The 22,266-nt window shown below is 38.7% G+C and overlaps 2 non-coding genes across 2 annotated transcripts; one reads left to right on the forward strand and one right to left on the reverse strand.

Moving 5' to 3' along the window:
• Positions 1-11,223: 11,223 nt before the first annotated feature.
• Positions 11,224-11,331, forward strand: LOC148573585 (small nucleolar RNA R71). The gene has a single exon (XR_015905519.1). It is a non-coding gene; the product is annotated as a small nucleolar RNA R71 (small nucleolar RNA).
• A 10,470-nt stretch (positions 11,332-21,801) lies between these two features.
• Positions 21,802-21,909, reverse strand: LOC148573586 (small nucleolar RNA R71). Its single transcript, XR_015906002.1, has one exon. It is a non-coding gene; the product is annotated as a small nucleolar RNA R71 (small nucleolar RNA).
• Positions 21,910-22,266: the final 357 nt, after the last annotated feature.

Raw genomic sequence — 22,266 nt, forward strand, 5'->3', positions numbered from 1 at the left:
ACTTGCCTTATGAACCTGAAATCACTCAACAAACACATCAAGGCATCGAATGGAATTAAAGTGAATTAAAATCACCAATTTAAGGGCCTAAAAAGCATGTTTTTACACTTAAGCACAAATTTAGGGAAGATTACAAAACCATGCTATTTCATTGAATAAATGTGAGAAAAGTTGATAAAATCTCCTGAAATAAGTACAAGATAAACCACAAAATTGGGGTTTATCAGAAGATGCCAACTGCTGAGGTATCAAAATCGGGGGCCAGCAGCTTTACTTGGGCCTTGAGGGCCTCCTCGGTCATCAAGATAGCATTCTTACCCTTCTTCACGGTGTCTTTGTACTTCTTCTTAAATTCAGCAGCTTTACCTTGGGCCGCCTTGGCCGAAGAGAGGCCTCATCGTGCTCCTTCTCCAGCGCAACGACCCGACCCTGAGCAGTGTTAAGTTGACTTTCCAGGGTGAGCTCTCGCTTAGTAAGACGCGCCACGGAGGCGTCAGTGATCTTAATCGTCTCTTTAGCAGTTTTGACTTCCTCCTCAGCAGCCTTGACCTTATCCTCGGCTGTCGTGGCCCTCTACTCGGCAGCAGCAAGTTGTTCACGAAGCAACTTCACTTCATCTCTGTACTTGGTATTGGCCTTGACAGAAGATTCAAGCTTCATTTCCAGAGACCGCGTTCCTGCCAAGGAAGATTCCGCCTTCCGCGCTATAGCGGCTCCTCGAAGCAAAGTGCAGTACATCCACCTTGCTTGCTGGTGTGGGAAATCGTGATTCACACTTTTCACAACTCCACACAACTAACCAGCAAGTGCACTAGGTCGTCCAAGTAATACTTTACGTGAGTAAGGGTCGATCCCATGGAGATTGTCGGCTTGAAGCAAGCTATGGTCATCTTGTAAATCTCAGTCAGGCGGATTCAAATGGTTATGTGGTTTTGATAATTAAAGGGTAAATAAAACATAAAATAAGATAAAGATACTTATGTGATTCATTGGTGGGAATTTCAGATAAGCGTCTGGAGATGCTTTGTTGCTTCTGAACCTTTGCTTTCCTAATGCATTCTTCTAATCATGCGTGCTCCCTTCCATGGCAAGCTGTAAGATCCTCTCAGTGAAAATGGTCCTCTACGGTTTCTGCACGGCTAATTAACTGTCAGATTTCTCGTCTCGGATGAAAAATAACAGGCACAGCTACCATATGGCTAATCATCTGTCGATTCCCGTTAGCGTCGGAATAGAATCCATTGATCCTTTTGCACACTATCACTGCGCCCAACATTCGCAGGTTTGAAGTTCGTCACAGTCATCCCTTCCCGGATCCTACTCGGAATACCACAGACAAGGTTTAGACTTTCCGGATCCCTGGAATGCTGCCAATGATTCTAGCCTATACCACGAAGATACTAATCTCATGGACTCGATCCGTGTATTAGATATCCAAAAGAATATACTCCGGCTGTCGTCTAATGACTACGTTGAACATCATGTAGACTGCTTTGTGGTTGTCAGGCACGTAGATCTTGGCTAAGCGAGTAACGAAGATTGGGTGATTGTCACGGGTCACCCCTTCATTCTGACTTAAATGAATTAAGTACGAGAGTATATTTTGGAGAAGAAGTAGGCGTGAATTGAAAGAAAAACAATAGTAAATGCATTAATTCATGAAGAATAGCAGAGCTCCACACCTTAATCTATGGGGTGTAGAAACTCCACCGTAGAAAATACATAAGTGAAAAAGGTCTAGGCGTGGCCGTGAGGCCAGCCTCCATGCTAAAGGTCTAAGGACTAAACGTCCAGAGATATGAATACAATGGTAAAAAGTGCTATTTATACTAAACTAGTAAGTTAGGTTTACAGAAAATGAGTAACTAAGTGCAGATAGTGTAGAAATCCACTTTCGGGGCCCACTTGGTGTGTGCTTGGGCTGAGCATTGAAGCTTTTTCGTGCATAGGCTGTTCTTGGAGTTAAACGCCAGCTTGGGTGCCAGTTTGGGCGTTTTACGCCAGGAAGTTTTAGGTTGGCTTTGAACGCCAGTTTGGGCCATCAAATCTCAGAAAAAGTATAGAATATTATATATTTCTGGAAAGCTCAGGATGTCTACTTTCCAACACAATTGAGAGCGCACCAATTGGGATTCTGTAGCTCCAGAAAATCTACTTCGAGTGCAGGAGGGTCAGAATCCAACAGCATTTGCAGTCTTTTTTCAACCTCTAAATCAGATTTTTGCTCAGGTCCTACAATTTCAGCCAGAAAATACCTGAAATCATAGAAAAACACATAAACTCATAGTAAAGTCCAGAAATGTGGTTTTTGCATAAAAACTAATGAAAATATAATAAAAATTAACTAAAACATACTAAAAACTAAGTAAAAACAATGCCAAAAAGGGTATAAATTATCCGCTCATCACAACACCAAACTTAAATTGTTGCTTGTCCCCAAGCAACTAAAAACAAAATAGGATAAAAAGAAGAGAATATACAATAATTTCCAAACTTATCAATGAACTTAGTTCCAATTAGTTGAGCTAGGCTAGTAGCCTTTTTGCTTCTGAACAGTTTTGGCATCTCACTTTATCCTTTGAAGTTTAGAATGATTGGCATCTATAGGAACTTAGAATTCAGATAGTGTTATTGATTCTCTTAGTTTAGTATGTTGATTCTTGAACACAGCTACTTTATGAGTCTTGGCCGTAACCCTAAGAATTTTATTTTCCAGTATTACCACCGGATACATAAATGTCACAGACATATAACTGGGTGAACCTTTTCAGATTGTGACTTAGCTTTGCTAGAGTCCCCAGTTAGAGGTGCCCAGAGCTCTTAAGCACACTCTTTTTACTTTGGACCACGACTTTAACTGCTCAGTCTCAAGCTTTTCACTTGACACCTTCACGCCACAAGCACATAGTTAGGGACAGCATGATTTAGCCGCTTAGGCCAGGATTTTATTCCTTTGAGCCCTCCTATCCATTAATGCTCAAAGCCTTGGATCCTTTTTACCCTTGCCTTTTGGTTTAAAGGGTTATTGGCTTTTTTTGCTTACTTTTTCTTTTTCTTTCTTTTTCTCTTTTTTTTGCCACTTTTTTTTCTGCAAGCTTTTGTGTTCACTACTTTTTCTTGCTTCAAGAATCAATTTTATGATTTTTCAGATTATCAATAACATTTCTCTTTTTTCATTATTTTTTCAAGAGCCAACAATTTTAACATTCATAAACAACAAATTAAAAAATATGTACTGTTCAAGAATTCATTCAGAAAACAAAAGGTATTGCCACCACATCAAAATAATTAAACTAATTTCAAGATAAAATTCAAAATTCATGTACTTCTTGTTCTTTTGCAAATAAAAGCATTTTTCATTTAAGAAAGGTGATGGATTCATAGGACATTAATAGCTTTAAGACATAGACACTGGACACTAATGATCGTGTAATAAAGACAAAAACATAGACAAAACATAAAGCATAGAATTCGAAAAAATAGAAAAATAAAAACAAGGAAATTAAAGAACAGGTCCACCTTAGTGATGGCGGCTAGTTCTTCCTCTTGAAGATCTTATGGAGTGCTTGAGCTCCTCTATGTCTCTTCCTTGCCTTTGTTGTTCCTCCCTCATGGCTCTTTGGTCTTCTCTAATTTCATGGAGGATGATGGAATGCTTTTGGTGCTCCATCCTTAGTTGCCCTATGTTGGGACTCAATTCTCCTAAGGAGGTGTTGATTTGCTCCCAATAGTTTTGTGGAGGAAAGTGCATCCCTTGAGGTATCTCAGGGATTTCTTGATGAGGAATTTCCTCATGCTCTTGTTGAGGTCCATGAGTGGGCTCTCTTGTTTGCTACATCTTCTTCTTAGTGATGGGCTTGTCTCCTTCAATGAGGATGTCTTCCTCTACGACAATTCCAGCTGAATTGCATAGGGTACAAATGAGATGAGGGAAGGCTAACCTTGCCAAAGTGGAGGGCTTGTCCGCCACCTTGTAGAGTTCTAGGGATATGATCTCATGAACTTCTACTTCCTCTCCATTCATGATGCTATGGATCATGATAACCCGATCTATTATAACTTCAGACCGGTTGCTAGTAGGAATGATAGAGCGTTGGATGAACTCTAACCATCCCCTAGCCACAGGCTTGAGGTCATGCCTTCTTAGTTGAACCGGCGTGCCTCTTGAGTCTCTCTTCCATTGAGCTCCTTCTACACAGATGTCCATGAGGATTTAGTCCAACCTTTAATCAAAGTTGACCCTTCTAGTGAAAGGGTAAGGATCTCCTTGCATCATTGGCAAGTTGAATGCCAACCTCACATTTTCCGGACTGAAATCCAAGTAATTCCCCCGAACCATTGTGAACCAATTCTTTGGGTTCGGGTTCGCACTTCGATCATGGTTCTTAGTGATCCATGCATTAGTATAGAACTCTTGAACCATTAAGATTCTGACTTGTTGAATGGGGTTGGTGAGAGTTTTCCAACCTCTTCTTTGAATCTCATGTCGGATCTTTGGATATTCACTCTTTTTGAGCTTGAAGGGGACCTCGGGAATCACCTTTTTCTTGGCCACAACTTCATAGAAGTGGTCTTGATGGACCTTTGAGATGAATCTCTCCATCTCCCATGACTTGGAGGTGGAAGCTATTGCGTTCCCTTTCCTCTTTCTAGAGGTTTCTCCAGCCTTAGGTGCCATTGATGGCTATGGAAAAACAAAAAGCTTAGCTTTTTCCACACCAAACTTAAAAGGTTTGCTCATTCCCGAGCAAAGGAAGAAATAAAGGAGTAGAATAAGAAATGGAGGAGATGGAGGGTAGTGGTGGTTTCGGCCAAAGGGGGTAGTAGTGTGTATGATGTGTGAAATTGAAGGTAGTGAGGAGGGGTATTTATAAGGTAAGGGAGAAAGGGAATTCGGTCATTAAGGGGTGGGTTTGGGAGGAAAATGGTTTGAATTTGAATGGTGAGGTAGGTGGGGTTTTGTGATGGATGGATGTGAGTGATGAAGAGATTATGGAGAAGAGGGTAAGATTTGATAGGTGAAGGATATTTGGGGAAGAGTTATTGATGGGATTGGTCAAGGGTATTTGGGGAAGAGTGTTATGGAAAGGTGTAAAGAGGAGAGAAGAAGAGGTGGGGTAGGTGGGAATCCTGTGGGGTCTACAGATCCTGAGGTGTCAAGGAATTCTGCTCCCTGCACCATTCTGGCATTCAAACACCTTGTGTGCCATTTCTGGCATTACACACCAGCTCTGCTACCTTTCCTGGCATTAAACGCCAGCTCTGCTACCTTTTCTGGCGTTAAACGCCAGCTCTGCTACCATTCCTAGCGTTAAACGCCAGTCTGCTGCCCATTTCTGGCGTTTAAAGCCAGCCAGATGCCAGACAGCCTTTTCTGGCGTTAAACGCCCAGAGTGCTACCCATTCTGGCGTTTAACGCCCAGAATGCTGCCAGGCTGGGCGTTAAACGCCCATTCTGCTATCCCTACTGGCGTTTAAACACCAGTAAGCCTGTCCTCCAGGGTGTGCTGTTTTTGATGCTGTTTTTCATTTTGCTTTAATTTTGTAGTTGTTTTTATGACTTCACATGATCATCAACCTAAAGAAAACATAAAATAACAATGGAAAATAAATAAATATAATTAAATAACATTGGGTTGCCTCCCAACAAGCGCTTCTTTAATGTCAATAGCTTAACAGTGAGCTCTTAGAGAGCTTCACAGAGACTCAGAACTTAATGGTGGCCTCCCAACACCAAACTTAAAAGTTGAGTGTGGGGGCTCTGTTTGACTCTGTATTGAGAGAAGCTTCTCATGCTTCCTCTCCATGATTACAGAAGAAGATCCTTGAGCCTTAAACACAAGGTAGTCCTTATTCAATTGAAGGACTAACTCTCCTCTGTCCACATCAATCACAGCTCTTGCTGTGGCTAGGAAGGGTCTTCCAAGAATGATGGATTCATCATCTTCCTTCCCAATGTCTAGGATTATGAAATCAGCAGGGATGTAAAAGCCTTCAACCTTCACTAAGACATCCTCTACAAGTCCATAAGCCTGTTTCCTTGAATTATCTGCCATCTCTAGTGAGATTCTTGCAGCTTGTACCTCAAAGATCCCTAGTTTCTCCATTACAGAGAGTGGCATGAGGTTTATTCTTGACCCTAGGTCACACAGAACCATCTCAAAGGTCATGGTGCCTATGGTACAAGGTATTAAGAACTTTTCGGGATCCGGTTTCTTCTGAGGTAATTTTTGTTGAACCAAGGCATTTAGTTCATTGATGAGCAATGGAGGTTCATCCTCCCAAGTCTCATTACCAAATAACTTGGCATTCAGCTTCATGATCGCTCCTAGATACTGAGCAACTTGCTCTTCAACAATATCTTCATCTTCTTCAGAGGAAGAATACTCATCAGAGCTCATGAATGGCGACAATAAGTTCAGTGGAATCCCTATGGTCTTTGTATGAGCCTTAGATTCCTTTGGTTCCTCAGGAGGGAACTCCTTAGTGGTTAGTGGACGTCCATAGAGGTCTTCCTCACTGGAAATCACTGCCTTTTGACTCTCTCTAGGTTTGGCCATGTTAGGTATATTGATGGCCTTGCACTCTCTTTTTGGATTCTCTTCTGTATTGCTTGGGAGAGTACTAGGAGGAGTTTCAGTCACTCTTTTATCCACTTGTGCCTCCAAATTTCTGATGGGGGACCTTGTTTCAGTCATGAAACTGAGAGTGATCTTAGATAGATCAGAGACTATGGTTGCTAAGTCAGAGAGGCTCTGCTTAGAATTCTCTGTCTGTTGTTCAGAAGATGATGGAGAAGGCTTGCTATTGCCAAACCTATTTCTCCCACCATTATTATTGTTGAAGCTTTGATTAGGCTTCTGCTGATCCTTCCATGAGAAATTAGGATGATTCCTCCATGAAAGATTGTAAGTGTTTCCATAGGATTCTCCCATGTAATTCACTTCTTCCATTGAAGTTGGAAGTTGGTGCAGTAAAGTCACCAAGCACCTTCCTTGCATCTCCACCATTGTTGTTGGGTTCGGCTGCCATGTCTACTTCTTTTTCAAAAATTCCTATCAGGTCTTCTCCGGAGTGTTGTGCTTTAGCTTCTCTTAGCTTCCTCTTCAGAGTCCTTTCAGGTTCAGGATCAGCTTCAACAAGAATGTCTTTATCCTTGTTTTTGCTCATATGAAAAAGAAGAGCATAGAAAGAAGAGGAATCCTCTATGTCACAGTATAGAGATTCCTTTATGTGAGTATAAGAATAGAAGAATAGAAGAATGAGGTAGAAGAAGAAATTCGAACACAGAGAGGGAGAGAGGGTTCGAATTATTAATTAAAAGAAAAGAAAAATATTTTTGTTTTTATTTTGATTATAAGTTAGAATTCGAAATTTAAGAAAAGAAATAAAATAAAATTGAAAACTAAATAAATTAATTAATTAAAAAGATTTTTTGAAAAAGTTGTTAGTTAGTTTTCGAAAATGATGAGTGAAAAAGTAGTTAGATGGTTGGTGCACGAAATTGTGATCTCTGGTAATGGCTCCAAAAAATTGGTGCTCTAATCTCAATTCATAATTTGTCACAACTTTGATACAACTAACCAGCAAGTGCACTGGGTCGTCCAAGTAATAAACCTTATGTGAGTAAGGGTCGATCCCACGGAGATTGTTGGTATGAAGCAAGCTATGGTCACCTTGTAAATCTCAGTCAGGCGGATATAAAATAGTTATGGAGTTTTTGAAAATAAATAATAAACTAAGGATAGAAATACTTATGTAAATCATTGGCGAGAATTTCAGATAAGCGTATGGAGATGCAATCGTTCCTCTGAACCTCTGCTTTCCTGCTGTCTTCATCCAATCAGTCTTACTCCTTTCTATGGCTGGCTTTGTGTAAGGATGTCACCGGTGCCAATGGCTACTTTCAATCCTCTCGGGAAAATGGTCCAAATGCTCTGTCACAGCACGGCTAATCTTCTGGAGGCATCACCCTTGTCGTTGGTTGCATCCTATTCCTCTCTGTGAAAATGGTCCGATGTGCTGTCACTGCATGGCTAATCATCTTGGAGGTTCTCGATCATACTGGAATAGAATTTACAATCCTTTTGCATCTGTCACTACGCCCAGCACTCGCGAGTTTGGAGTTCGTCACAGTCATTCAATCCCAGAGTCCTACTCGGAATACCACGGACAAGGTTTAGACTTTCCGGACTCTCATGAATGCCGCCATCAATCTAGCTTATACCACGAAGATTCTGATTAAGAGATCTAAGAGATACTCATTCAATCTAATGTAGAACGGAAGTGGTTGTCAGGCACACGTTCATAGGGAATGATGATGATTGTCACGTTCATCACATTCAAGTTGAAGTGCGAATGAATATCTTAGAAGCGGAATAAGTTGAATTGAATAGAAAACAGTAGTACTTTGCATTAATCTTTGAGGAACAGCAGAGCTCCACACCTTAATCTATGGAGTGTAGAAACTCTACCGTTTGAAAATACATAAGTGATAATGGAGTTCATTGGTCTCGGCCCCAGAGGGGAACCGGAGTAACCAAGACTACGAATACAATGATAAAAAGTTTTATTTATAATAAACTAGTCACTAGGGTTTACAGAAGTAAGTAATTGATGCATAAATCCACTTCTGGGGCCCACTTGGTGTGTGCTTGGGCTGAGCTTCAAGTCTACACGTGGAGAGGTCATTCTTGGAGTTGAACGCCAGCTTTTGTGCCAGTTTGGGCGTTGAACTCCACTTTGCAACTTGTTTCTGGCGCTGGACGCCAGAATTGGGCAGAGAGCTGGCGTTGAACGCCAGTTTGCGTCGTCTAAACTTGTGCAAAGTATAGACTATTATATATTTCTGGAAAGCCCTAGATGTCTACTTTTCAATGCAATTAGAAGCACGCCATTTTGAGTTTTGTAGCTCCAGAAAATTCATTTTGAGTGCAGGGAGGTCAGAATCCAACAGCATCAACAGTCCTTCTTCAACCTCTGAATCTGATTTTTGCTCAAGTCCCACAATTTCAGCCAGAAAATACCTGAAATCACAGAAAAACACACAAACTCTTAGTAAAGTCCAGAAATGTGAATTTAACATAAAAACTAATGAAAACATCCCTAAAAGTAACTAGATTCTACTAAAAACATACTAAAAACAATGCCAAAAAGCGTATAAATTATCCGCTCATCACAACACCAAACTTAAATTGTTGCTTGTCCGCAAGCAACTGAAAATCAATTAGGATAAAAAGAAGAGAATATACTATAAATTCCAAACTATCAATGAAACATAGCTCCAATCAGATGTGCGGGACTTGTAGCTTTTTGCCTCTTGAATAGTTTTGGCATCTCACTCTATCCATTGAAGTTCAGAATGATTGGCATCTATAGGAACTCAGAGTTTAGATAGTGTTATTGATTCTCCTAGTTCAGTATGATGATTCTTGAACACAGCTATTTTATGAGTCTTGGTCGTGGCCCTAAGCACTTTGTTTTCCAGTATTACCACCGGATACATAAATGCCACAGACACATAATTGGGTGAACCTTTTCAGATTGTGACTCAGCTTTGCTAAAGTCCCCAATTAGAGGTGTCCAGGGTTCTTAAGCACACTCTTCTTTTGCTTTGAACCTTGACTTTAACCGCTCAGTCTTAAGTTTTCACTTGACTGTGGGGGCTTTGGTTGACTCTGCTTTGAGAGAAGTTTTTTCTGCTTCCTCTCCATGGATGCAGAGAGAGATCCTTGAGTTGTAAACACAAGGTTGTCCTCATTCAATTGAAGGATCAATTCTCCTCTGTCCACATCAATCATAGCTCTTGCTGTGGCTAGGAAAGGTCTTCCTAGGATGATGGATTCATCCTCATCCTTCCCAGTATCTAGGACTATGAAATTAGCAGGGATGTAAAGGCCTTCAACCTTTACTAACACGTCCTCTACTTGTCCATAAGCCTGTTTTCTTGAATTGTCTGCCATTTCTAATGAGATTTTAGTAGCTTGCACCCCATAGATTCCCAGTTTCTCTATTACAGAGAGAGGTACGAGGTTTATCCCTGAACCAAGGTCACACAGAGCCTTAAAGATCATGGTGCCTATGGTACAAGGTATTAAGAACTCTCCAGGATCCTGTCTCTTCTGAGGCAATGTCAGTTGATCCAAATCACTTAGTTCATTGGTGAACAAGGGAGGTTCATCTTCCCAAGTTTCAATACCAAATAATTTGGTATTTAGCTTCATGATTGCACCAAGGAACTTGGTAGCTTGCTCTTCAGTAACATCCTCATTCTCTTTAGAAGAGGAATACTCATCAGAGCTCATGAATGGCATAAGGAGGTTTAATGGAATCTCTATGGTCTCTAGATGAGTCTCAAATTCCTTAGGTTCCTCAGAGGGAAGCTCTTTATTGATCACTGGACGTCCCAGGAGGTCTTTCTCCTTGGGATTCACGTCCTTCTCCTCTCTTGTGGGTTCGGCCATGGTAATTAATTCAATGGCCTTGCACTCTCCTTTTGGATTATCTTCTGTATTGCTTGGGTGAGTACTAGGAGGGATTTCAGTGATCCTTTAACTCAGCTGGCCCACTTGTGCTTCCAAATTTCTAATGGAAGACCTTGTTTCATTCATGAAACTCACAGTGGCCTTAGATAGATCAGAGAGTAAATTTGCTAAGCTAGATGGATTCTGCTCAGAATTCTCTGTCTGTTGTTGAGTGGATGATGGAAAAGGCTTGCTATTGCTAAACCTGTTTCTTCCACCATTATTAAGGCCTTGTTGAGGCCTTTGATCCTTCCATGAGAGATTTGGATGATTTCTCCATGATGGATTATAGGTGTATCCATAAGGTTCACCTAAGTAATTTACCTCTGCTATTGCAGGGTTCTCAGGATCATAAGCTTCTTCTTCAGAAGATGCCTCTTGAGTACTGTTGGATGCAGCTTGCATTCCATTCAGACTTTGAGAAATCATATTGACTTGCTGATTCAATATTTTATTCTGAGCCAATATGGCATTCAGAGTATCAATTTCAAGAACTCCCTTCTTCATTGGCGTCCCCTTTACTTACAGGATTCCTCTCAAAAGTGTACATAAACTGGTTATTAGCAACCATGTCAATGAGTTCTTGAGCTTCTAAAGGCGTTTTCTTTAGGTGAATGGATCCACCTGCAAAAGTATCCAATGACATCTTTGATAGCTCAGATAAACCATCATAGAATATATTCAGGATGGTCCATTCTGAAAGCATGTCAGAAGGACACTTTTTGGTCAGCTGCTTGTATCTTTCCCAAGCTTCATAGAAGGATTCACCTTCTTTCTGTCTGAAGGTTTGAACATCAGCTCTAAGCTTGCTCAGCTTTTGAGGATGAAAGAACTTGGCTAAGAAAGCCGTGACCACCTTATCCCAAGAGTTCAGGCTATCTTTGGGTTGAGAGTCCAACCATACTCTAGCTCTGTCTCCTACAGCAAAAGGGAAAAGCATGAGCCTGTAGACTTCAGGATCTACTCCATTAGTCTTAACAGTATCACAGATCTGCAAGAATTCAGTTAAGAACTGAAAAGGATCTTCAGATGGAAGTCCATGAAACTTGCAGTTCTGCTGCATCAGAGAAACTAGCTGAGGTTTCAGCTCAAAGTTGTTTGCTCCAATGGTAGGGATGGAGATGCTCCTTCCATGTAAATTGGAATTAGGTGCAGTAAAGTCACCAAGCATTCTCCTTGCATTATTGTTGTTGGGTTCGGCTGCCATCTCCTTTACTTGTTTGAAATTTTCAATAAGGTTGTCTCTGGATTGTTGTAATTTAGCTTCTCTTAGTTTCCTCTTCAGAGTCCTTTCAGGTTCTGGATCAGCTTCAACAAGAATGCCTTTTTCTTTGTCCCTGCTCATAAGAAAGAGAAGAGAAAAAGAAAAGAAGAGGAATCCTCTATGTCACAGTTAAAAGGTTCCTTATTGTTAGTAGAAGAAGAGAAGAAGAAAAAATTCGAACACAGATAGAAGAGGGGGTTCGAATTTGGTGAGTGATGTGAGGAAGAGATGTTAGTAGATGAATGAATAAATAGAATAAGATGAGAGAGGGAGAGGATTTTCGAAAATAATTTTTGAAAGAAGTTAGTAATTTTTCGAAAAATTTTTTAAAATCAAAGATTAAAATAATTGGTTAATTAAAAAGAATTTTTGAAAAAGAGGGAGATATTTTCGAAAATTAGAGAGAGAGAGTTAGTTAGGTAGTTTTGAAAAAGGTAAGAAACAAACAAAAAGTTAGTTAGTTAGTTGAAACAAATTTTGAAAAGATAAGAAGTTAGGAAGATAGAAAAGATATTTTGAAATCAAATTTTTGAAAAAGATAAGATAAGAAGATATTTTTGAAAAGATATGATTGAAGTTAGTTTTGAAAAAGATTTGATTTTTAAAATCACAATTAATGACTTGATTCTCAAGAAATCATAAGGTATGATTCTAGAACTTAAAGTTTGAATCTTTCTTAACAAGCAAGTAACAAACTTGAAATTTTTAAATCAAAACATTAATTGATGATGTTATTTTTGAAAATATGATGTAAAATTAAGAAAAAGATTTTTTGAAAAATATTTTTGAAATTTTCGAAAATAACTAAAAAAAATTGAAAAAGATTTGATTTTTGAAAAAGATTTTGAAAAAGATAAGATCTTTAAATTGGAAATTTGATTTGACTCATAAAAACAACTAGACTTTAAAAATTTTTGAAAAAGTCAAATCTAATTTTCGAAATTTTAAGAGAGAAAAAGGGAAAGATATTTTTTTTATTTTTGAATTTTTTTATGATGAGAGAAAAAAACAAAAAAATGATGCAATGCATGATAGTTATGGATCAAAACAATGAATGCATGCAAGAATGCTATGAATGTCAAGATGAACACCAAGAACACTATGAAGATCATGATGAACATCAAGAACACATTTTTGAAAAATTTTTAATGCAAAGAAAACATGCAAGACACCAAACTTAGAATTCTTTAATGCTTAGACATAAAGAATTCAGGAATGCATATGAAAAACAAGAAAAGACACAAAACATGCAAATGCAAAGATCAAACAAGAAGACTTACCAAGAACAACTTGAAGATCATGAAGAACACTATGAATGCATGAATTTTTTCAAAAAATGCAAGATGAACATGCAATTGACACCAAACTTGAAATTTGGCTCAAGACTCAAACAAGAAACACAAAATATTTTTGATTTTTTTGATTTTATAATTTTTTTTGTATTTTTTTTTCGAAAATTATTTGTGAAAAAGAAAAATAAGGATTCCAAAATTTTTAATATGAATTCCAGGAATCTTATGCTCTTTTAGCCTAAAGCTCCAATCAAAGGGTCAGGCATGGCTTAATAGCCAGCCAAGCTTTAGTATGTAAATTACATCCATTGAGGTGATTAGTTGAAGACCAATCCCAAAGCAGTTTGGGTATGGCTTTACAGCCAGCTAGGATTCAACATGTTTCATGAAACACTAGAATTCATTCTTAAAAATTCTGAAGAAGAAATAATATTTTTGAAAACATTTTTATTATTATTATTTTTTTTTTTCGAAAACAAAGGAGAAATTTTTAAAAGATTTTTGAAAAAATTTTGAAAACTTTTTGAAAAGAAAACGAAAAGAAAGTTACCCAATCTGAGCAACAAGATGAACCGTCAGTTGTCCAAACTCGAACAATCCCCGGCAACGGCGCCAAAAACTTGGTGCACGAAATTGTGATCTCTGGTAATGGCTCCAAAAACTTGGTGCTCTAATCTCAATTCATAATTTGTCACAACTTCGATACAACTAACCAGCAAGTGCACTGGGTCGTCCAAGTAATAAACCTTACGTGAGTAAGGGTCGATCCCACAGAGATTGTTGGTATGAAGCAAGCTATGGTCACCTTGTAAATCTCAGTCAGGCGGATATAAAATAGTTATGGAGTTTTTGAAAATAAATAATAAACTAAGGATAGAAATATTTATGTAAATCATTGGTGAGAATTTCAGATAAGCGTATGGAGATGCAATCGTTCCTCTGAACCTCTGCTTTCCTGCTGTCTTTATCCAATCAGTCTTACTCCTTTCTATGGCTGGCTTTGTGTAAGGATGTCACCGGTGCCAATGGCTACTTTCAATCCTCTCGGGAAAATGGTCCAAATGCTCTGTCACAGCACGGCTAATCGTCTGGAGGCATCACCCTTGTCGTTGGTTGCATCCTATTCCTCTCTGTGAAAATGGTCCGATGCGCTGTCACTGCATGGCTAATCATCTTGGAGGTTCTCGATCATACTGGAATAGATTTACTATCCTTTTGCGTCTGTCACTACGCCCAGCACTCGCGAGTTTGGAGTTCGTCACAGTCATTCAATCCCAGAGTCCTACTCGGAATACCACGGACAAGGTTTAGACTTTCCAGACTCTCATGAATGCCGCCATCAATCTAGCTTATACCACGAAGATTCTGATTAAGAGATCTAAGAGATACTCATTCAATCTAATGTAGAACGGAAGTGGTTGTCAGGCACGCGTTCATAGGGAATGATGATGATTGTCACGTTCATCACATTCAAGTTGAAGTGCGAATGAATATCTTAGAAGCGGAATAAGTTGAATTGAATAGAAAAACAGTAGTACTTTGCATTAATCTTTGAGGAACAGCAGAGCTCCACACCTTAATCTATTGAGTGTAGAAACTCTACCGTTTGAAAATACATAAGTGATAATGGATTTCATTGGTCTCGGCTCCAGAGGGGAACCGGAGTAACCAAGACTACGAATACAATGATAAAAAGTTCTATTTATAAAAAACTAGTCACTAGGGTTTACAGAAGTAAGTAATTGATGCATAAATCCACTTCCGGGGCCCACTTGGTGTGTGCTTGGGCTGAGCTTGAAGTCTACACGTGGAGAGGTCATTCTTGGAGTTGAACTCCAGCTTTTGTGCCAGTTTGGGCGTTGAACTCCACTTTGCAACTTGTTTCTGGCGCTGGACGCCAGAATTGGGCAGAGTGCTGGCGTTGAACGCCAGTTTGCGTCGTCTAAACTTGTGCAAAGTATAGACTATTATATATTTCTGGAAAGCCCTGGATGTCTACTTTCCAATGCAATTGGAAGCACGCCATTTTGAGTTCTGTAGCTCCAGAAAATTCATTTTGAGTGCAGGGAAGTCAGAATCCAACAGCATCAACAGTCCTTCTTCAACCTCTGAATCTGATTTTTGCTCAAGTCCCACAATTTCAGCCAGAAAATACCTGAAATCACAGAAAAACACACAAACTCTTAGTAAAGTCCAGAAATGTGAATTTAACATAAAAACTAATGAAAACATCCCTAAAAGTAACTAGATTTTACTAAAAACATACTAAAAACAATGCCAAAAAGCGTATAAATTATCCGCTCATCACAATACCAAACTTAAATTGTTGCTTGTCCCCAAGCAACTGAAAATCAATTAGGATAAAAAGAAGAGAATATACTATAAATTCCAAACTATCAATGAAACATAGCTCCAATCAGATGAGCGGGACTTGTAGCTTTTTGCCTCTTGAATAGTTTTGGCATCTCACTCTATCCATTGAAGTTCAGAATGATTGGCATCTATAGGAACTCAGAGTTTAGATAGTGTTATTGATTCTCCTAGTTCAGTATGATGATTCTTGAACACAGCTATTTTATTAGTCTTGGCTGTGGCCCTAAGCACTTTGTTTTCCAGTATTACCACCGGATACATAAATGCCACAGACACATAATTGGGTGAACCTTTTCAGATTGTGACTCAGCTTTGCTAAAGTCCCCAATTAGAGGTGTCCAGGGTTCTTAAGCTCACTCTTTTTTTTTTTGCTTTGGACCTTGACTTTAACCACTCAGTCTCAAGTTTTCACATGACATACATGCCACAAGCACATGGTTAGGGACAGCTTGGTTTAGCCGCTTAGGCCAGGATTTTATTCCTTTAGGCCCTCCTACCCACTGATACTCAAAGCCTTGGGATCCTTCTTATTACCCTTGCCTTTTGGTTTTAAGGGCTATTGGCTTTTTGCTCTTGCCTCTTGGTTTTAAGAGCTTTTGACTTTTTCTGCTTGCTTTTTCTTTTTCTATTTTTTTTCCTATTTTTTTTTCTGCAAGCTTTATTCTTTGCTGCTTTTTCTTGCTTTAAGAATCATTTTTATAATTTTTCAGATTATCAAATAACATGTCTCCTTGTCATCATTCTTTCAAGAGCCAACATATTTAACATTCTTAAAACAACAACTTCAAAAGACATATTCACTGTTCAAGCATTCATTCAGAAAACAAGAAGCATTGTCACCACATCAATATAATTAAACTAAGTTCAAGGATAAATTCGAAACTCATGTACTTCTTGTTCTTTTGAATTAAAACAGTTTTCATTTAAGAGAGGTGATGGATTCATAGGACATTCACAACTTTAAGACATAGTTACTAACTACTAATGATCATGTAATGAAGACACAAACATAGATAAGCACTCAGCATAGAAAATGAAAAACAGAAGAAATTAGAACAAGGAACGAATCCACCTTAGTGATGGTGGCGTTTCCTTCTTGAGGAACCAATGATGTCCTTGAGCTCTTCTATGTCTCTTCCTTGTCTTTGTTGCTCCTCCCTCATTGCTTTTTGATCTTCTCTAATTTCATGAAGGATGATGGAGTGCTCTTGATGTTCCACCCTTAATTGTCCCATGTTGGAACTTAATTCTCCTAGGGAGGTGTTGATTTGCTCCCAATAGTTTTGTGGAGGAAAATGCATTTGGGGCATTTCCGGGATCTCATGGTGATGAGCTTCCTGCACCTCTTGATTTTGAAAGGGACCTCAGGGATTACCTTCTTCTTAGCCACAACATCATAGAAGTGGTCTTGATGAGCTTTGGAGATGAATCTTTCCATCTCCCATGACTCGGAGGTGGAAGCTTTTGTCTTCCCTTTTCCTTTTCTAGAGGATTCTCCGGTCATAGGTGCCATCAATGGTAATGGAAAAACAAAAAGCTTATGCTTTTACCACACCAAACTTAGAATATTGCTCGCCCTCGAGCAAGAAAAGAAAGAATTAGATGATGAAGAAGAAGAAAATATGGAGAAGAGGGGGGAGGTGTGTTTCGGCCATGTGGGTGGGTTTGGGTGGGAAATTGATTTTGAATTTTGAAGGTAGGTGGAGTTTATTGGGTAGGTTTATGGGGAAGAGTGTTTATTGGGAATAGAGGATGATTGAGAAGAGAGAAGAGAGTGAGTGGAGGTAGGTGGGGATCCTGTGGGGTCCACAGATCCTGAGATGATCCTGTGGGGTCCACAGATCCTGAGGTGTTTAAGGATTTACAGCCTTGCACTAAATTAGGCATGTAAAATGCCCTTGCACACAACTCTGGGCGTTCAGCGCCAGGTTGGTGCCCATTTTGGGCATTCAACGCCCATTTGATGCCCATTTCTGGCGTTGAACGCCAGAACCATGCTTGTTCTGGGCGTTCAGCGCCAGCTCTTCTCCAGGGTGCAATTCTGGCGTTCAGCACCCAGATGCTGCCCATTTTGGGAGTTCAGCGCTGATGAGCAGATAATTTATACGCTTTTTGGCATTGTTTTTAGTATGTTTTTAGTAAGATCTAGTTACTTTTAGGGATGTTTTCATTAGTTTTTATGTTAAATTCACATTTCTGGACTTTACTATGAGTTTGTGTGTTTTTCTGTGATTTCAGGTATTTTCTGACTGAAATTGAGGGACTTGAGCAAAAATCAGATTCAGAGGTTGAAGAAGGACTGCTGATGCTATTGGATTCTGATCTCCCTGCACTCAAAGTGGATTTTCTGGAGCTACAGAACTCGAAATGGTGCGCTTCTAATTGTGTTGGAAAGTAGACATCCAGGGCTTTCCAGCAATATATAATAGTCCATACTTTGGCCAAGAATAGACGACGTAAACTGGCGTTCAACGCCAGCTCTCTGCCCAAATCTGGCGTCCAGCGCCAGAAAAGGATCCAAAACCAGAGTTGAACGCCAGAAATGAATCAAAACCTGGCGTTCAACTCCACAAATGGCCTCTACACGTGCAACACTCAAGCTCAGCCCAAGCACACACCAAGTGGGCCCCGGAAGTGGATTTATGCATCAATTACTTACTCCTGTAAACCCTAGTAGCTAGTTTATTATAAATAGGACCTTTTACTATTGTATTAGGTATCTTTGATCAGTTGTATGCTATCTTAGATCACGTTTGAGGGCTGGCCTCTTGGCCATGCCTGGACTTTCACTTATGTATTTTTAACGGTAGAGTTTCTACACTCCATAGATTAAGGTGTGGAGCTCTGCTGTTCCTCAAAGATTAATGCAAAGTACTATTGTTTTCTATTCAATTCATCTTGTTTCGCTTCTAAGATATTCATTCGTACTTCAATCTGAATGTGATGAACGTGACAATCATCATCATTCCCTATGAACGCGTGCCTGACAACCACTTCCGTTCTACCTTAGACTGAATGAGTATCTCTTAGATCTCCTAATCAGAATCTTCGTGGTGTAAGCTAGAATGATGGCGGCATTCAAGAGAATCCAAAAGGTCTAAACCTTGTCTGTGGTATTCCGAGTAGGATTCAATGAATGAATGACTGTGACGAGCTCCAACCTCGCGATTGCGGGGCGTTAGTGACAGACGCAAAAGGATAGTAAATCCTATTCCAGCATGATCGAGAACCGACAGATGAATAGCCGTGCCGTGACAGGGTGCGTTGATCATTTTCACTGAGAGGATAAGATGAAGCCATTGACAAGGGTGATGCCTCCAGACGATTAGCCGTGCCGTGACAGGGCATTTGGATCATTTTCCCGAGAGAAGATTGAAAGTAGCCGTTGACAATGGTGATGTATCACATAAAGCCAGCCATGGAAAGGAGTAAAACTGACTGGATGAAGATAGCAGGAAAGCAGAGGTTCAGAGGAACGAAAAGCATCTCCATTCGCTTATCTGAAATTCCTACCAATGATTTACATAAGTACCTCTATCCCTATTCTATTATTTATTTTCGAAAACCCATTACTGTTTTATATCCGCCTGACTGAGATTTTCAAGGTGACCATAGCTTGCTTCATACCGACAATCTCCGTGGGATTCGACCCTTACTCACGTAAGGTATTACTTGGACGACCCAGTGCACTTGCTGGTTAGTTATGCGAAGTTGTGAAGATATGTTTAGACCATGGTCCTGTGCATCCGTTTTTGGTGCCATTGCCAGGGAATCAATTTCGAACAACAATTCACAACCTGAGTAGCAATTTCGCATACCATGTTTTTGGCGCCGTTGCCGGGGATTGTTCGAGTTTTCGGCAAGCTTTTGGTCCGGTAACATCAGTGCCAAATTTTGATCCGGCAACAACACCAAGTTTTTGGCGCCGTTGCCGGGGATTGTTCGAGTTTGGACAACTGACGGTTCATCCTGTTGCTCAGATTAGGTAATTTTCTTTTTGTTTTGTTTTCAAAAAAAAATTTTTCAAAAAATCTTTCAAAAATTTTTCTTTTGTTTTCGAAAAAAAAAATTTCTTAGATTCAAAATTTTTAAGAATGAATTCTAGTGTTTCATGAAGCATGTGAAGCCTGGTTGGCTGTATAGCCATGTCTAAATTCTTTTGGACTGAGGCTTCCAACCATCAGCTGTTATACGACTGTAGGGTATGTCAGTCATGTCATGTCTGAATTACATGCTAAAGCTTGGCTGGCCATTGGCCATGTCTAGTGTTTTGGACCGGAGCTTTCATTGAAAGCTTGGCTGGCTAGTGAGCCATGTCTAATTCCTGGACTGAAGCTTTAAATTAAAAATGCGAGATTCCTGGAATTCATATTAAAAATTTTTGGAATCCTTATTTTTCTTTCTTTCTAAATAATTTTCGAAAAATATAAAAAAAAATACAAAAAAATCATAAAATCATAAAAATCAAAAATATTTTTCATGTTTCTTGTTTGAGTCATGAGTCATGTTATAAGTTTGGTGTCATTTGCATGTGCATCTTGCATTTTTCGAAAAATTTCATGCATTCATAGTGTTCTTCATGATCTTCAAGTTGTTCTTGGTAAGTCTTCTTGTTTGATCTTTGCATTTGCATGTTTTGTGTCTTTTCTTGTTTTTCATATGCATTCTAGAATTCTTAGTGTCTAAGCATTAAAGAATTCTAAGTTTGGTGTCTTGCATGTTTTCCTTGCATTAAAAATTTTTCAAAAATATGTTCTTGATGTTGATCTTGACATTCAAAGTGTTCTTGGTGTTCATCTTGACATTCATAGCATTCTTGCATGCATTCATTGTTTTGATCTAAAAATTTCATGCATTGCATCATTTTTCTTGTTTTTCTCTTGCATCATAAAAATTCAAAAATAAAAAAAATATCTTTCTCTTTTTCTCTCATCAAATTCGAAAATTTGAGTTGACTTTTTCAAAAATTTTTAAAATCAAGTTGTTTCTTATGAGTCAAATCAAATTTTCAATTTGAAAATCTTATCTTTTTCAAAATCTTTTTCAAAAAATCAAATCTTTTTCAAATTTCTCAGTTATTTTCGAAAATTCCAAAAAATATTTTTCAAAAATCTTTTTCTTAATTTTACATCATATTTTCGAGAATAACATCAACAATTAATGTTTTGATTCAAAAATTTCAAGTTTGTTACTTGCTTGTTAAGAAAGATTCAAACTTTAAGTTCTAGAATCATATCTTGTGATTTCTTGTGAATCAAGTCATTAATTGTGATTTTAAAAATCAAATCTTTTTCAAAACTAATTTTTATCATATCTTTTCAAAAATATCTTCTCATCTTATCTTTTTTTTTAAATTTGATTTCAAAATATCTTTTCTAACTTCCTAACTTCTCACCTTTTCAAAATTTGTTTCAACTAACAAACTAACTTTTTTGTTTGTTTCTTATCTTCTTCAAAACTACCTAACTAACTCTCTCTCTCTAATTTTCGAAAATATCTTCCCCCTTTTTCAAAAATTCTTTTTTATTTTTTATTTTTTTTATTTTCGAAAAACCACTAACCTTTTTCAAAAACTATTTTCAAAAATCAATTAACACTTTTTCAAAAATTATTTTCGAAATTTTCCCTATCTCATCTTATTCTATTTATTTATTCATCTACTAACATCTCTTCCTCACCCACAAAAAAAAATCTGAACCCTCTCTCTCTCTTTCTGAGTTCAGATTTTTCTCTTCTTTTCTTCTACTAACAATAAGGAACCTCTTTACTGTGACATAGAGGATTCCTCTTCTTTTCTTTTTCTCTCCTCTTTCTTATGAGCAGGGACAGAGAAAAAGGCATTCTTGTTGAAGCTGATCCAGAACCTGAAAGGACTCTGAAGAGAAAATTAAGAGAAGCTAAATTACAACAATCCAGAGACAACTTGATTGAAAATTTCGAACAAGTAAAGGAGATGGAAGCCGAATCCAACAACAATGCAAGGAGGATGCTTGGTGACTTTACTGAACCTAATTCCAATTTACATGGAAGAAGCATCTCTATTCCTGCCATTGGAGCAAACAACTTTGAGCTGAAACCCCAATTAGTTTCTCTGATGCAGCAGAACTGCAAGTTTCATGGACTTCCATCTGAAGATCCTTTTCAGTTCTTAACTGAGTTCTTGCAGATATGTGATACTGTTAAGACTAATGGAGTAGATCCTGAAGTCTATAGGCTCATGCTTTTCCCTTTTGCTGTAAGAGACAGAGCTAGACTGTGGTTGGATTCTCAACCCAAGGATAGCCTGAACTCTTGGGATAAGCTGGTCAAGGCTTTCTTAGCCAAGTTCTTTCCTCCTCAAAAGCTGAGCAAGCTTAGAGTGGATGTTCAAACCTTCAGACAGAAAGAAGGTGAATCCCTCTATGAAGCTTGGGAAAGATACAAACAGTTGACCAAAAAGTGTCCTTCTGACATGCTTTCAGAATGGACCATCCTGGATATATTCTATGATGGTTTATCTGAGCTATCAAAGATGTCACTGGACACTTCTGCAGGTGGATCCATTCACCTAAAGAAAATGCCTGCAGAAGCTCAAGAACTCATTGACATGGTTGCTAACAACCAGTTCATGTACACTTCTGAGAGGAATCCTGTGAATAATGGGACGCCTATGAAGAAGGGAGTTCTTGAAGTTGATACTCTGAATGCCATATTGGCTCAGAATAAAATATTGACGCAGCAAGTCAATATGATCTCTCAGAGTCTGAATGGAATGCAAGCTGCATCCAACAGTACTCAAGAGGCTTCTTATGAAGAAGAAGCCTATGATCCTGAG

The sequence above is a fragment of the Arachis ipaensis genome, chromosome B2 (genome assembly GCF_059453495.1).
Source record: "Arachis ipaensis isolate K30076 ecotype BB chromosome B2, ASM5945349v1, whole genome shotgun sequence".
Classification (NCBI taxonomy): domain Eukaryota; kingdom Viridiplantae; phylum Streptophyta; class Magnoliopsida; order Fabales; family Fabaceae; genus Arachis; species Arachis ipaensis.